This window comes from Ursus arctos, unplaced genomic scaffold (assembly GCF_023065955.2).
Source record: "Ursus arctos isolate Adak ecotype North America unplaced genomic scaffold, UrsArc2.0 scaffold_7, whole genome shotgun sequence".
Classification (NCBI taxonomy): Eukaryota; Metazoa; Chordata; class Mammalia; order Carnivora; family Ursidae; genus Ursus; species Ursus arctos.
This window is the reverse complement of record NW_026623089.1, coordinates 54,702,657-54,715,429: the sequence shown is the minus strand read 5'-3', so window position 1 is coordinate 54,715,429 and position 12,773 is coordinate 54,702,657. Positions and strand designations below refer to the sequence as shown.

At 51.6% G+C, this 12,773-nt stretch overlaps 1 pseudogene; it reads right to left on the bottom strand.

Moving 5' to 3' along the window:
• Positions 1–5,964: 5,964 nt before the first annotated feature.
• Positions 5,965–11,687, bottom strand: LOC113249655 (40S ribosomal protein SA-like; annotated as a pseudogene).
• Positions 11,688–12,773: the final 1,086 nt, after the last annotated feature.

Sequence of the window (12,773 nt, the reverse complement as noted above, 5' to 3'; positions counted from 1 at the left end):
CTGTCAGAACGAGCCAGTGAGGGCACCTGGGCTCCGGGGGGCAGTTTCTTGGTCTGGGAAAGGAATAATCACTCCCACCTGGCCAGGTCACTGTGGGGTGACAGGAGACCCTGTGTGTAGAGCTGTTGGCCTGTGAGGGCTCGGCACCCAACCCCACCCAAGCCCTTGCCACTTGCTGAGCCGGCCATGCTGACAAGCGACAGTTGTACCATGGTGGTCACTGAGTGTGTTACCTATTTTACTGACTTATTTTGGTTTCTGTGGTCTCTTCCACTGGCAGGCGGGATTTTGCTCTGCTCCAGGCACGGCTTTCTCCCCTGGTGCTTAGCCAATGGCTCCTCATGCTCGGTGGGTGCCCAGTCGGCCGGCGCAGCCTGAGGGATCGGAAATGGCCAGGAGCACAGGGCACGTGAGCTGGGCAAGTCACTAGGACTCAGTGGGCCCCGGACACTCCACATGTGAGCCCCAGACGGCCAAGGGCTGTCAGCCCGGTCAAATCTGAGTCCCTCTTAGGGCTCCTCTCTCCTCTCCAGAGGGAACATTGAAGGGTTTCCAGATGTGATGGCTCAGGGAGTAGCCATGCCAGATGTGAGGATGCTCTTTAACCCCACCTGCCCCCTGCAGGTGGCTGCACTGTCCCCTCCCACTCCCTGCAGCCCTGTCCTTTCCTCCATCTCCAAAGTAAACATGTCACGGCTGCTTCCCGCCTTTCCTATACCTAATGAAAAACTCGGGTGGCTGAAAATAAAAACAGTATCTGTATCAACTTATGAAACTGGGCAGTGCCAGGGGCAGATCGTGTAGCAGCTTCTAGCAAGGACCCAGACTAAGACACCATTAGTGAGGGGCTGGTGAGAGCTGGGCCACCTGGATGGGGTTTTGTGACTGGCTTAGCTGTCCTGATGCTGACCTGGGCGATGCTGGGAAGCCTCTGGAACGAGCCAGTAGAAGTCCCTTCAGAACCATGTGGACCCTGTGACAGCAAAAGTGGCTCTCAGAACCAACTTCAGTGGGGAGAGCTACCCAATCAGAGAGTGGGTAGTGGGAGCAGAAGACAGATCCCATCCAAAGGCTCATAGCTGACATTGCCTGGAGATTAGCACAAGGTCTCACGCCCAGAAGGGGAACCAGCATGTGGAGAATACTGGCCGGGGCGTGGCTGAGTACCACATACCCCAACATCTCCCACCTTAGATCTGTGAGGAAGATTCCATCAGTGTCTGAGGGTCCCATGTGGAAGCTGGGGCAATCCACACATTTGACAAAGGACAGAGAAAGAACTCTTCACTGGAGGAGTCCTCAGGAGGAAAATATGGGCCCATGGAAAAAGGTGCAGCAAAGGGGAAAGAAGGTCCAGAAGGTTGGGGCTGCACTTTGTAATCCCTGTCACTCCAGCACCTCAGAAACACAAAGCGGGTGCTCACTGAAGAGGGCGGCTGAACACTTAACCCAGAGAATCATCTTCCTCAGCAATAGATTCTACTGGCAAAATGAGAATATTTGTACTTCAGGCTCTATATAAGGGGCAAGAGAATACTGCTTCTATGTAGTAAGGGCAATTCATGGTGGGAGACCGTGATGAACAAAAATACAGCAGCTGGCTTTGATGCAATAGGGAGTCAATGGAAAGTGTGAAATTCCAATGAAAGATACAAAGGACCGGATGGAGAAACATTCCCAGGATGCAAAGGAAAAGCCTAAGGACAGAGCAAGGACGAGGGCCACAGGATGCTCACCTGACTGATGGGCATCCTCTGCCTCCCACCGGACACGCACGCATGTGCGTGTCCGCGTGCACACACGCACGCACCTGTGCACACGCACGCACATGGAGGGGCGGGAGGAGGGAATAAAGGAAACAGGCAAGAAAGTCATAAAAGCAGTAAACTCTTGACTGAAAAAAGAGAAAATCCAGTAGAGTCGAAAATGTGTAAGCCTTATGGCAGTTCTTCCTAACTTTCCTCGATGCTTATGGAGAGAGTGACGGTATTTATGAGTTCCCTGAGTAATGGGTAAAGGCACCCAGGCCCTGGGCTTCAGACAGCAGAACCTCAGCTGCCTGTGGGTTGCCCCTCCCCTCGCAGGGCACACGGAAGAGCCCTGGAGACGCTCACATAGGTGCCCTGGGAGTGGTCACAAGGACGCCCCTTGCAGCACTGTTTGTAATTGTGAAAAATGGGGAAACTCCGGAGTGTTTACCAAAAGAGAGTGAGAAGACACCTGATGACACGTTCCTGCAGTGGAAAATTACACAGCACTTAAAATTAAGGAGCCAAAGCTCACGTATCAGAGCTCAGGATGGCTTCACTTGAGAGTCACGCTTTAGGACCTTTAGTTACAGTGTCAGCAGATCAATTTCAACAGCCATTTCTAAAAGAGAAACTCCTTCCTCATGAATAACATGAAACGGTTGTAAACCTTTATGTGCTGAACTACACAGCAGTTCAATAAGGGGGTAAAGACGTCTAGAAATACACACCGAGCTGAAGAACCACCTCCCCCAAACATTTTCCCGGTTAAGCTACTCAGTGTCTGAAATGCCTCCGTCAGAGACCAGCCCTGGGTCCAAGGCACCAGAGCTGGCACATGCCCCACAGAATCCACAGGCCTTGAGATGCCCGGGAGAAAAAGTCAAGCCCCCGTGGGTATGGGGGACTGGGGTCAGTAAGGGAAATATGGGGGGCTCAGGGCATCATGCTCACCAGTGAGGGTGGGAGTGACCACGAAACCAACCACCACACCATTTTGGAAGAAAGTAACTCGAGCTGTATGGCCTCTAGCAGCGAGGCATCAGCTCTCCAACAAAACCCATATCAAGAACCACTGTCCCCAGGGTGCCTTTCCTAATTCTGCTTTTTTCCTCCTTTGGCCTCTTGCCTCGGTCCCAAAGAGCTGGGTGTAGATGACAGCCATCAGAATTCTAGGGCAAGGGGCAGTGAGCCAACACTTACGGTGAGCCAGATGCAGTTCTTAGCCTATTACCTGCTTAACTCTGCTTCAGCTATTTTCCGCTGTGTCACAACCCATCCGAAAACTTAGTGGCTTAATTATCCCTCAGATCCCATGAGATGACTAGATGCAGCTGGGCAGTTCTTCTGTGTGTCTTCCTTGGAGTGTGTCATGCAGATGCAGTCAGTAACAGCTGAGCCTGAGGTCATTTGGAGGCTTGACTGCAATGCTTGAATGTTGGCATGGGGGGTCCTCACTCCTTCTCAGGACTCCTCCTCAATGACCTGTTCTGATGGCTCCCCCTCCAGCAGGATAGCAGCTCAAGGCCGTGCCATCCGAAAGGGAAGGAGCACGAGCTGCTAGTCATCTTGAAGACGAGGCTCAGAACTGGCGCAGAAAACCTCCCAGGCCAGCCCAGGTTCAATGTTGCAGGAGACTACCTAGAACCATCATTTACTGGCAGCTGTCTTAGGAGACCAGCCACCACCAAACTCATTGGATCCTCCAACAATCCCTTTGAGATAATAGCTAATAATAGCCCCACTTTGCAGATGAGGAGATTGTGACATAGAGAAAGGGAAAATAAATTGCCCAAGCCACAGTTAGCAAGTGTCAGAACTGGGATTTTCAACGAGGCAATCAGACTCCAGATAGCTTCCGAGGTCATTGCCCAGAGAGGGGAGTCTCGGAAAGTTTTACCAGACCACTGAGCAGGCATCTTTCAAGAGAACGAGAGGGCTGGACAGAGGAGAAGCACTCCAGCTTTGCAGACAGTGAGAAACACCAGAGCACTTCCAGACTTTGCTGGTGGCTGAGGAATAAGACGTAAGGAAGAAGGAATAGCTCCTGGGCTGGAGCGGTGAGCAGGGCTAGGCCTGGCCTTGGAAACTGCACTTGAATGTAAAGGGAACTACAGATGACTTTGGAAGCCGGAGGGTGACAGGTCAGGTCTCGACTGCTGCCCACCCCTCCGGCAGCTGTGAGGAGACGGATCAAGGGCAGCAAGGACCCCGTTAGGGAGCATAACTGTTTGCCAGGCTGACGTGACAAAGCACCAAACACGGGGTGCGTCTCACAATTCTGGAGGCTTGAGGTCTGAGATCCGGGGGTGCCTGGGTGGCGCAGTCGTTAAGTGTCTGCCTTCAGCTCAGGGCGTGATCCCGGCGTTCTGGGATCGAGCCCCACATCAGGCTCCTCCGCTGGAAGCCTGCTTCTTCCTCTCCCACTCCCTCTCCTTGTGTTCCCTCTCTCGCTGGCTGTCTCTCTGTGTGTCAAATAAATAAATAAAATCTTAAAAAAAAAAAAAAAGAAGAAGAAGTCTGAGATCCAGGCATGGGCAGGCCATGGTCCCTCCATAGACACTAGGGGAGGATGTGTTCCAGGTCTTTCTCCCTGCTGGTAGCTGCTGGCCTGTGGCATGACCTCTCATCTTCACACGGTGTTCTCCCTGTGTGCTTGTCCTGTTTATAAGGACACGCGTCATGTTGCATTAGGGGCCCACCCTGCTCCAGTATGACCTCATCTTAGCCAATGACATCTGCAATGACCCTATTTCCAAATTAGGACACATTTTGGGGTATTTAGATGAGGACTTCAACATACGAATTTTGGGCGGTCACCATTCAGCCCAACCCAGGAAGCTCTGGCAATAGTCCCGGCATGATCTCATGGAAGGGATGGGGGGCTCCTGGGAGTGGGGGAAGGGAATGTCGGTGCCACCCCAAATCGAGTTTGCTTGTCAACAGTAAGCTTAGAGGGCACCTGGCTGGCTCAGTTGTAGGGCGTGAGACCCTTGATCTCTGGGTCATGGGTTCAAGTCTCACACTGGGGTAGAGATGACTTAAAATCTTAAAAAAAAAATCAACAGTAAGCTTAAAAATGGGACAGATGTGGATTTGAAACCCTTCTCTGACATTTTCTCTGCCCTCTCTGCGGGCTGTGCAATTTTGAGCAAATACGAAGGCACTGTGGACCTCAATTTCCACACTTGAATAGTGCTGGTAAGGGTGGGAGGTTATCTTTCTCCCTTTGGGGGAACAGGTTACAGAGTCATATGACTGCCCTTCATCTTATTTCCCCCATTTTTTCACTTTGTCCACAAGCTCTTTTTTTTTTTTTTTTTTTTTTAAAGATTTTATTTATTTATTTGACAGAGACAGCCAGCGAGAGAGGGAACACAAGCAGGGGGAGTGGGAGAGGAAGAAGCAGGCTCCCAGCAGAAGAGCCTGATGTGGGGCTCGATCCCAGAACGCTGGGATCATGCCCTGAGCCGAAGGCAGACGCTTAACCGCTGCGCCACCCAGGCGCCCCTGTCCACAAGCTCTTGGGGAAGGACTGGAAGATGCCTGGACCAATTGTGAGCCATTTCCCCTGCTGTGTTTCCAGCTGGGAGCCCTGGGGGTGAGCAGTGTGCCCCCTGCACGTGCGTCCAGCTGAGGTTAGGAAGCGACCCCATGGCGGCGTTCGGATTGGTCAGCTCTGCTAGACATAGAACCTCTCCAAGGGAGGTCACGGCGTCCACCCTTCTGCCCCAGCACCTGCCCTGTGCACTTTCTCAGTCTGCCTTACGAGTGCCCTAACATCTTAGAACTCATGGCATTTTCTCCCTGGGGAAGCCTAGCCTCTTCCCTCGGTCCTGCCCCCTCCCAAGTGCCCACACTTAGGGCTGGGGAACACTCTGAAAATCAAATACCTCCAGGGTCTACTTGCTGGAGGCGGGTGGTGGTGACCTCGGAACCTCAGACTCTAGCCCCCCAAGCCCTCGGCCTGTCAGGCCCACTCCCGGGAGGGGCTGGGCACACTGGTAGGGGTGGGGGCGCAGGGGGGCATTGTCAGGGAAGCAGCCAGCTGCCCGACTGGGAGGCAGGGAGGCCTGAATAGCTTCACAGCTCCGCCAGCCTCACTGAATGGGGGCTTGGCCCCTCCCTGGCGGTGGCCAGGAATAGATGACATTTTCATTGCAAACTAACAAGGGGAGAAATCCAATTACCTTACAAAGGGGCTCCTGAAGGGGCCTCACAGCCTAGGGAGAGAAGGGGAGGGGAAGATCTCCGGAGAAGGCCGTGTGTGTGTGTGTGTGTGTGTGTGTGTGTGTGTGTGTGTGTGTAGGGAGGCTCCCATCCAAGCCAGGAAGAAACAAAGCCCTCAGACCCAGGAGGCCTGGGGGATAGGTAAGCAGGCAGGAGAGTAGAACTGGGGGCTTTTAATTCATTCCGATCTGCCAGAGGGTTTGCCTGGGAAGTTCCAGGTCCCTGGAGTCTCTGGGCAGCCAGGCCTCCATTTTGGAGCCACGTGGGTGGTGCAGGAGCTGCCCCAGCTCCTTCTGGGCAAGCCCCAGCCTCTCTGAACCCCCCTCTGCACCCATCACACCGGGCTCTCCCAGACCTGAGCTATCTGGTACCCACGGCACACTTTCTGTCTTCATTGCATCCACCTAAACTATTAATCCTTTCTCTGTAAACTTATTTATTTTTTTAGAAGATTTTACTTATTTATTTATTATAGACGCAGAGAGAGGGAGAGAGCGAGCGGGGGAGGGAGAGAGAATGTTGAGCAGGCTCGGCGCTGAGCCCGGAATCGATCTCAGAACTTGATCTCGGGACTCGATCTCCTGACCCTGAGATCACGACCCTAACTAAAACCAAGAGTTGGACTCTTAACCGACTGAGCCATGCAGGTGCCCCTCTTTAATCTTATTTAAAGTGTATTACTGAAGCTTAGTGTTTAAGAGGTAAAGTTTATATCCTAACTGCAAATAGAGAAAGTGGAAGTTAATTCTAATAACAAATGTAATTCAAACACCCCAATGCTGTTCAACCTCAGCTAGTTAGTGGGGCGGCCAAGGGCTTTGGAGCTGGAAGCCCGAGGCTCTCTGGGGGTGGGTGTTAGCCAGTGCCTGCAACAAACCCAGGCTTTTCCTGGGCTGGATTCCAAATCCCAGGGGATTAGGAGGATTAAAAACGAACAGTGGCCTAAGCAGGGTTGCGCCTCTAGGCCCTCGCAGGCCTGGCCCTGGGGCAGTGGCTGGGCTGGCTTCAGCCTGGCTGCCCTTAACCGTGTTTTGCCCCACTGCTGAGTGGGAAATAGGAGCAAAGGGGGGACCTACTGCATTATTGGATGGAACTGCTTTCTGTGCTCACTGGGGTCCCAGGAGGTGTGAGGAGCCTGGGGGTTGGGAGGAGGATGTTGGTCCCAGGGCAATCAGAAAGTCCTGTTCCTCACCCCCCTTTAGACTTGGGAGAAAGGAAAGCAGACCCTCTTCTGCAAGAAAAGAATTTGCTTCCTCCAGCCCTGCCAGAGCAATTCAGCTTGCAATAGCCGGCCAGCCTCCCGCCGCACAGTGCGCCCCTCTGTGGCTCCCTCCCTGTCCACTTCTCCCCATTCCCAGCGGATTGAACTCTCTTGCCCAGAACACGTGGATGGGGGTCTCCAAGGCACAGGACCTGAAGGCGTGGGGGATTCAGGATTTTAGAGGTGTCCTTGCCAATATCCTCTCCAAACCAGAAACACTGCTTGCTTCTCCTAACCCACGGGGGCATTCTAGAAAGTTTTGCCCCCAGAAGAGTTCACAACATAAGAATGGGACAACACACCTCCACTGCTGGGGGCGGGGGCCTGGTGTGTGGATTTCAGCAAACTGGGAAGCGGCGGGGGGGGGGGGGGGGGGGGGCAGCTCATGCTAGGGGTGTGGCTCAGAATAAGCCCCACCTGCTGGTCACTGACCAATCAGGGACCACTCTGGGCTTTGGAGCCTTCCTCCTCCTCCAGACCATCTCCACCTTCAAAATGGTGGGCCAGGGGAGATTTGGGAGTTACAAGTTTGAATGAGAGACCCAGGACACCCGCACATCTTCAGGGGGCTGTCCAGTCGGTCGGATGCTTGAGGAGGGAAGCAGAGAGCGAGGTCCAAGGTGGGGGTAGTCTGCACAGGCTGAAGCAGGCAAGGAGGCTTACAGAAGGTGAAAAGAGAATTATCATAGTCGGTAAAGCAGGAGCCAGCATTTCCTCAGTACGTGCTGGCACTTCGGAGGGCCCAGCTCCTCTACCCTTCCCTGCTCTAGGAGGTAGCTGAGGCCGGTGACCGGCTCAAGAACACCAGCTAGTCAGGGCAGCGCTCGCCCTGTATTTCCTGGCCCTCTACCCATTTCCAGTCCCTATTCTTCACCTCCTTGTGGCATTCGAGCCAGTTGAAAGCCTTGCCTTTTTATACTCAGTCTTTCTTGGCTCCAGTCACCACTGTCTCCTTGGCTTCCTCCTACTGCCCTGAGCACGCACTGTGCATCTTCCTTTGGGCCCTGCCCAGGCCTCTGCTCCCGGGGTTGTGCATATGCGTGTGTACGTGTGCACGTGTGTGTGTATTTGGTATGCATGGTCCCTAGACTACAGGTGCCTTCTGCAGTGATGGAATTTTGCAGTGTTGGTCCCATGCATTGAATGTGCCTTGGGTTCATTCCTTATGCTTCTCATCTGCAACCCGTCTTGTTGTTTTAATATTATCTCTTCCCTGACAGCCCCCAAGTTATTTCCATCCCTGACAAATCCCATGGCCTCTAGGACACATCCACCTGGATGTTTCAACTCCAAAACACCAGAGACCATCAACGGAACTCATGTTCCTTCCAAACTGTCTTCTCCCCATGAAACTTTCTGTCCCAAGCTCCCAAAATGGAAACTCCTGGGTCTTTATTGACCCACTTCTGCCCTGACACCTCTGATCCCCCTCTCTGACCCAGACCCACCTCCGGCCCACTGTCATACTACCCCCACATCAGGTGACCGGCGTGGGTCTGCCTCTTAAATCTCTCTGGTATCAGCACCCCATTCCTGACGTGTCCATCATTTCACACCTGACGGAGGCAGGCTCCTAACAAGCGTCACTGCTTAGTCATTCTGCAAAGGGAGCCCTCCTCTAACTCAAATCTTAGCATAGAAATCTCCCTCCTAGAGGGAAGATGGTACCAGAAGCAGAGGCTGGAGGGATGTGGGGTCACAGAGCAAGGAATGGGGCAGCTTCTAGAAGCTGGAAAAACCGAGGAAACCCCTAGAGCTTCCAGAAGGAACACAGCCCCACCAACACATTCTGGGCTCCTGACCTCCACAGCGAGGTGGACCTGTCTTCCTAGGAAAAGCTGAGCCCACCACTTCCTTAGGAAGATTCTCCAAGATCCTTCCAAGAGGGACAAGCTGATGTCACAATGATTCAAGGGCACTGACATTAGGTGGGTGACGTGAACACGAGGGGACGGTGACAGTGTCAGTGAGAGGTCCCAGCACCAGCCCTGCGGCTCCAAACAACCACTGAAGCAGAGACTGGGCGGGAAGAGCTTCCCGGACACCTGTAACACCAGTTCCTCATCCCCTTCCTCATTTCAGCTGGTGGTTACTCCTTTCTTCCCATTGCTCTGGCCAAAAACCCTGGGGTCGTGGCTGACCCCTCCTTCTCTCGCACCCTATCAACACGGGGGACTCTAGTTGCCTCTGTGGTCACAGCAGATCCTTCTGCAGAGCACCCTGGTTCAAGCTGCCATCCTCTCTCACCTCAGTCACTGCCAACGGCCCCCTAACAGGCCTCTGCTTCCACCTTGCCCCTCTTTCCGCCTATTCTCCATGCTGTGGCCAGAAGACCTTTTCCAAGTGCAAACCTGATCACAGCTCTCCCTGAAACCCTGGAACGGTGCCCCATGTCCCTCAGAGTAAATCCCAAGTCCTCAGAACGGCTACACACCCCACAGGATCCAACCATCCTCCCCTTGTCTCTGCGGCCTCCTACCCGTCCACCTGACTTTCACCGGCCTCCTTGCTGTTCTACAAATGGGTCAGGCATGCTCCTGACTCAGGAATTTTGCTCCAGCTGAATTCCTTCCCCTCCTTTCATCCTTGCAGCTCCTGTCCTCAATGAGGCTACCCTGATGAATTGTGTCCTCGCCTTCCCAGAAAAAAAAAAAAATTCCCTACTAAAGATTTGCATGCCCTTCCCTCATGGAAACTCACGTTACTTGCTCTCTACCGGCTACGTCCACTTGCTTGTGTACCCTCCACCCCACTACAAGCCCTTGTCTAAACACCACTAGTCTTTGCATATTCATTCATTCATATGTTCATTCATTCATTAGTTTAGAACCTTTATTTTCCATCAACCTTATTTCCCTTTTCTGTTTAAGAGTCTGTAGAACAGCGTAAGACCACGCTGTTGTTCCTCCCCTTTCAGTGGCCTGAGCAGTGGGAGCGGCAGAGCCATCATCAGTGGCCGGCTGAGCGCTCCCGTCTTCCTCACGTTGGACGGGTACACAGGGCACCTGTGCGCCTTCAGACCAGTCTGAGACCCTGGGCTGGGTAGCGGTAAATTCAGCAGCTGGGGCAGTCCATTCACCCTGAAACTCTCCCTGGCTCACTGCCTTCTCAGCAGCGGCCTGCTCTTCCTCTTCAGTCTGTCTGTAGGAAGAGAGATCACGCAGGAGCTCCCATGGGTGTTCACGGGAGATGGTGCCATGCCTGCGCAGAACTTCTCGGCCGGCGTCCACATCAGACCCGCTGACTGAGCTTTCTTATTGTTGCAAGGCATGGCAATGTCCATGTAGCACCAGGGAGAGTCTGTTCCACAGAGCCATGGTAGGTGGGTCAACATAAGGTGCCTCTGTGAGAGGCCAGTGGTCAGCCCTGGGACCAGTAACCACAAGAATACACCAGGGAGGCTGCCTGGATCTGGTCGGTGAAGGTTCCAGAGGTGAAGTGGCCCACAGTAGGAGTGGCTCCGGTGGTAGCAGCAAATGTCAGCACAGCTCGCTGGCCGGTATTCCTGGGAGATACAGTGCTCATGCCACCTGGATTTTCAGTGGCAACAATGGCGAGAGCTGCCAGCGGAAGTTTCTCCCAGGTCGTCTTCAGATTTATGATGTAGATGCCATCACTTGTCCTTTTGCAGATGTACTGCTCCACATGGAAGCCAAGGGTAGTGCCACCCAAGTGGGTTCTTGCTGCAAGGAATTTGAGGACATCTTCCTCCTTCATTTGCAGGATATCAAGGGCTATGGACCTTGTGAAATTTCTCTCTAAGTTATGACAGGAACCCAGAACAATGTTGTATGGACCCCTCTCTGGGTATCATGGGAAGGTCAGCAAATATTTTTTTGATGTCACCTGTGAGTCAGACTGTGCTCAGCACTGGGAAACACAAACATGAGACAGACCCTGTCCCTGCCTTCATGAAGGGTAGAATCTAGTGTCTGCCGTCACACATGCTATCTGCCATGCCGATATCCTCTTTTCCATCTGGAAAATGCCTACTCATAAATAAATCTTATATTTTCTTCCCACGCACCAATGGATCTTCTTGTATACCCCTTAGAGGAGACACAGTGCACTTTGAAGACACCTGGACCAAGACCTAAAACAGCATGTAAATAGTCATATTTTTTTTTTGGTTGACTATGACAGAAAATGAATCAAACCAGTAGAAAAGGGAACATATTGGATCACATAAACAGAAAGTACAGGGGTTCAGCTAGCCTCTGAGACTGCATGGACTTCACTCATGTTGCGAGGACTCCCTCTGGTCTTCGCCTCAAGCCTTCTGCCTTGATCTCTTTTACTGGAGAGGTGAAAAGAGGAGGAGGATGTGTCCACAGGAAACTATAGGCTTGTATCAATCCAGACTGACAAAGACTCAGGGAAAAGCTATCCTTCTTAGCATCCATGTAAAAATCTTAGGCAAGGGATGTGATTGGCCCACCTTGGATCATGTAATCATCCCTAAACCAATGACTGAGGCAGGGAGATTAAGAGCTCCAATTGGCTGGGCATGGGCCACTCATCACTGTTGCCTAAGGGCAGGGCACTATGATTGGCAGCCCAAGTGGAACCATATAGAATAGGGAAGGAGCAGTTCTTGAAAGGAAAGCAGATGTTAGACAAGGAGGAGGGGAATGATGTGGGGCAGACCAAAACAAAATGTCACTACAGCGAGGGGGCAGAACTACATCCCTGATCCATTATTCTGTCCATTGCACCACACAGCCTGGCAGCTAGATGATGAAATAGAACATCCCTCAGAGCACAGGTATGATCCTAAAATGGTCCAGGTCCTCATTGTTGCTCACTCTTGTATAGGAACTGCTCATGGCAAAACAGGTCCTCACTCCTAATGTTTCTTTCTAGACTTTTCTCAGTCATAATGGAGTAACAGGGATGGACTTACCTAGAAAACTGGACAAAACATATGATACAACAATTTTTAGACAATAAAAATCAGGCAACTCAGGATTGTGATCTTTGATTAAAAGGAAACAAATGAGAGAAGCCCTATGAGAGATACTGGAAGGGTCATATTTCAACAGTGGGACTAAACTAACTCCAGAATAAAGGCTACTCTAGTCTTACCTTTAAAAAGCTTTAAAACAAGCCTCTGAAAGATCATACTGGTCTCTTAATGGCACACCAGAATAAAGTCCAGCCCTCTTTAGTGGACTACCAACCAAATCCAGTACTCAACAACATAAATTTACATTGCATCCAATCAGGAATGACTAGAAGTGCAAAGAAGAAAAAAAAAAGGTTACTCTTAACAAGGAGAAAAAGAAATTAATGGAAATATATTCAGAAATGACAGAGATCTTGGAATTAGTATTCAAGGATATTAAAATAACTCTTACAAATACACTTATGCTCAATGATTTGGAAAAAAACAGGAACATAATGAAGAAAGAAATAGATGATAAGAAGACTGAATGGACTCCTAGAGATGAGAAATATAGTATTTGAAATGAAAATTTCACTGGATGAGATGAACAGCTAATTAGACACTGATGAAGACAAGCTCAGTGAACTTG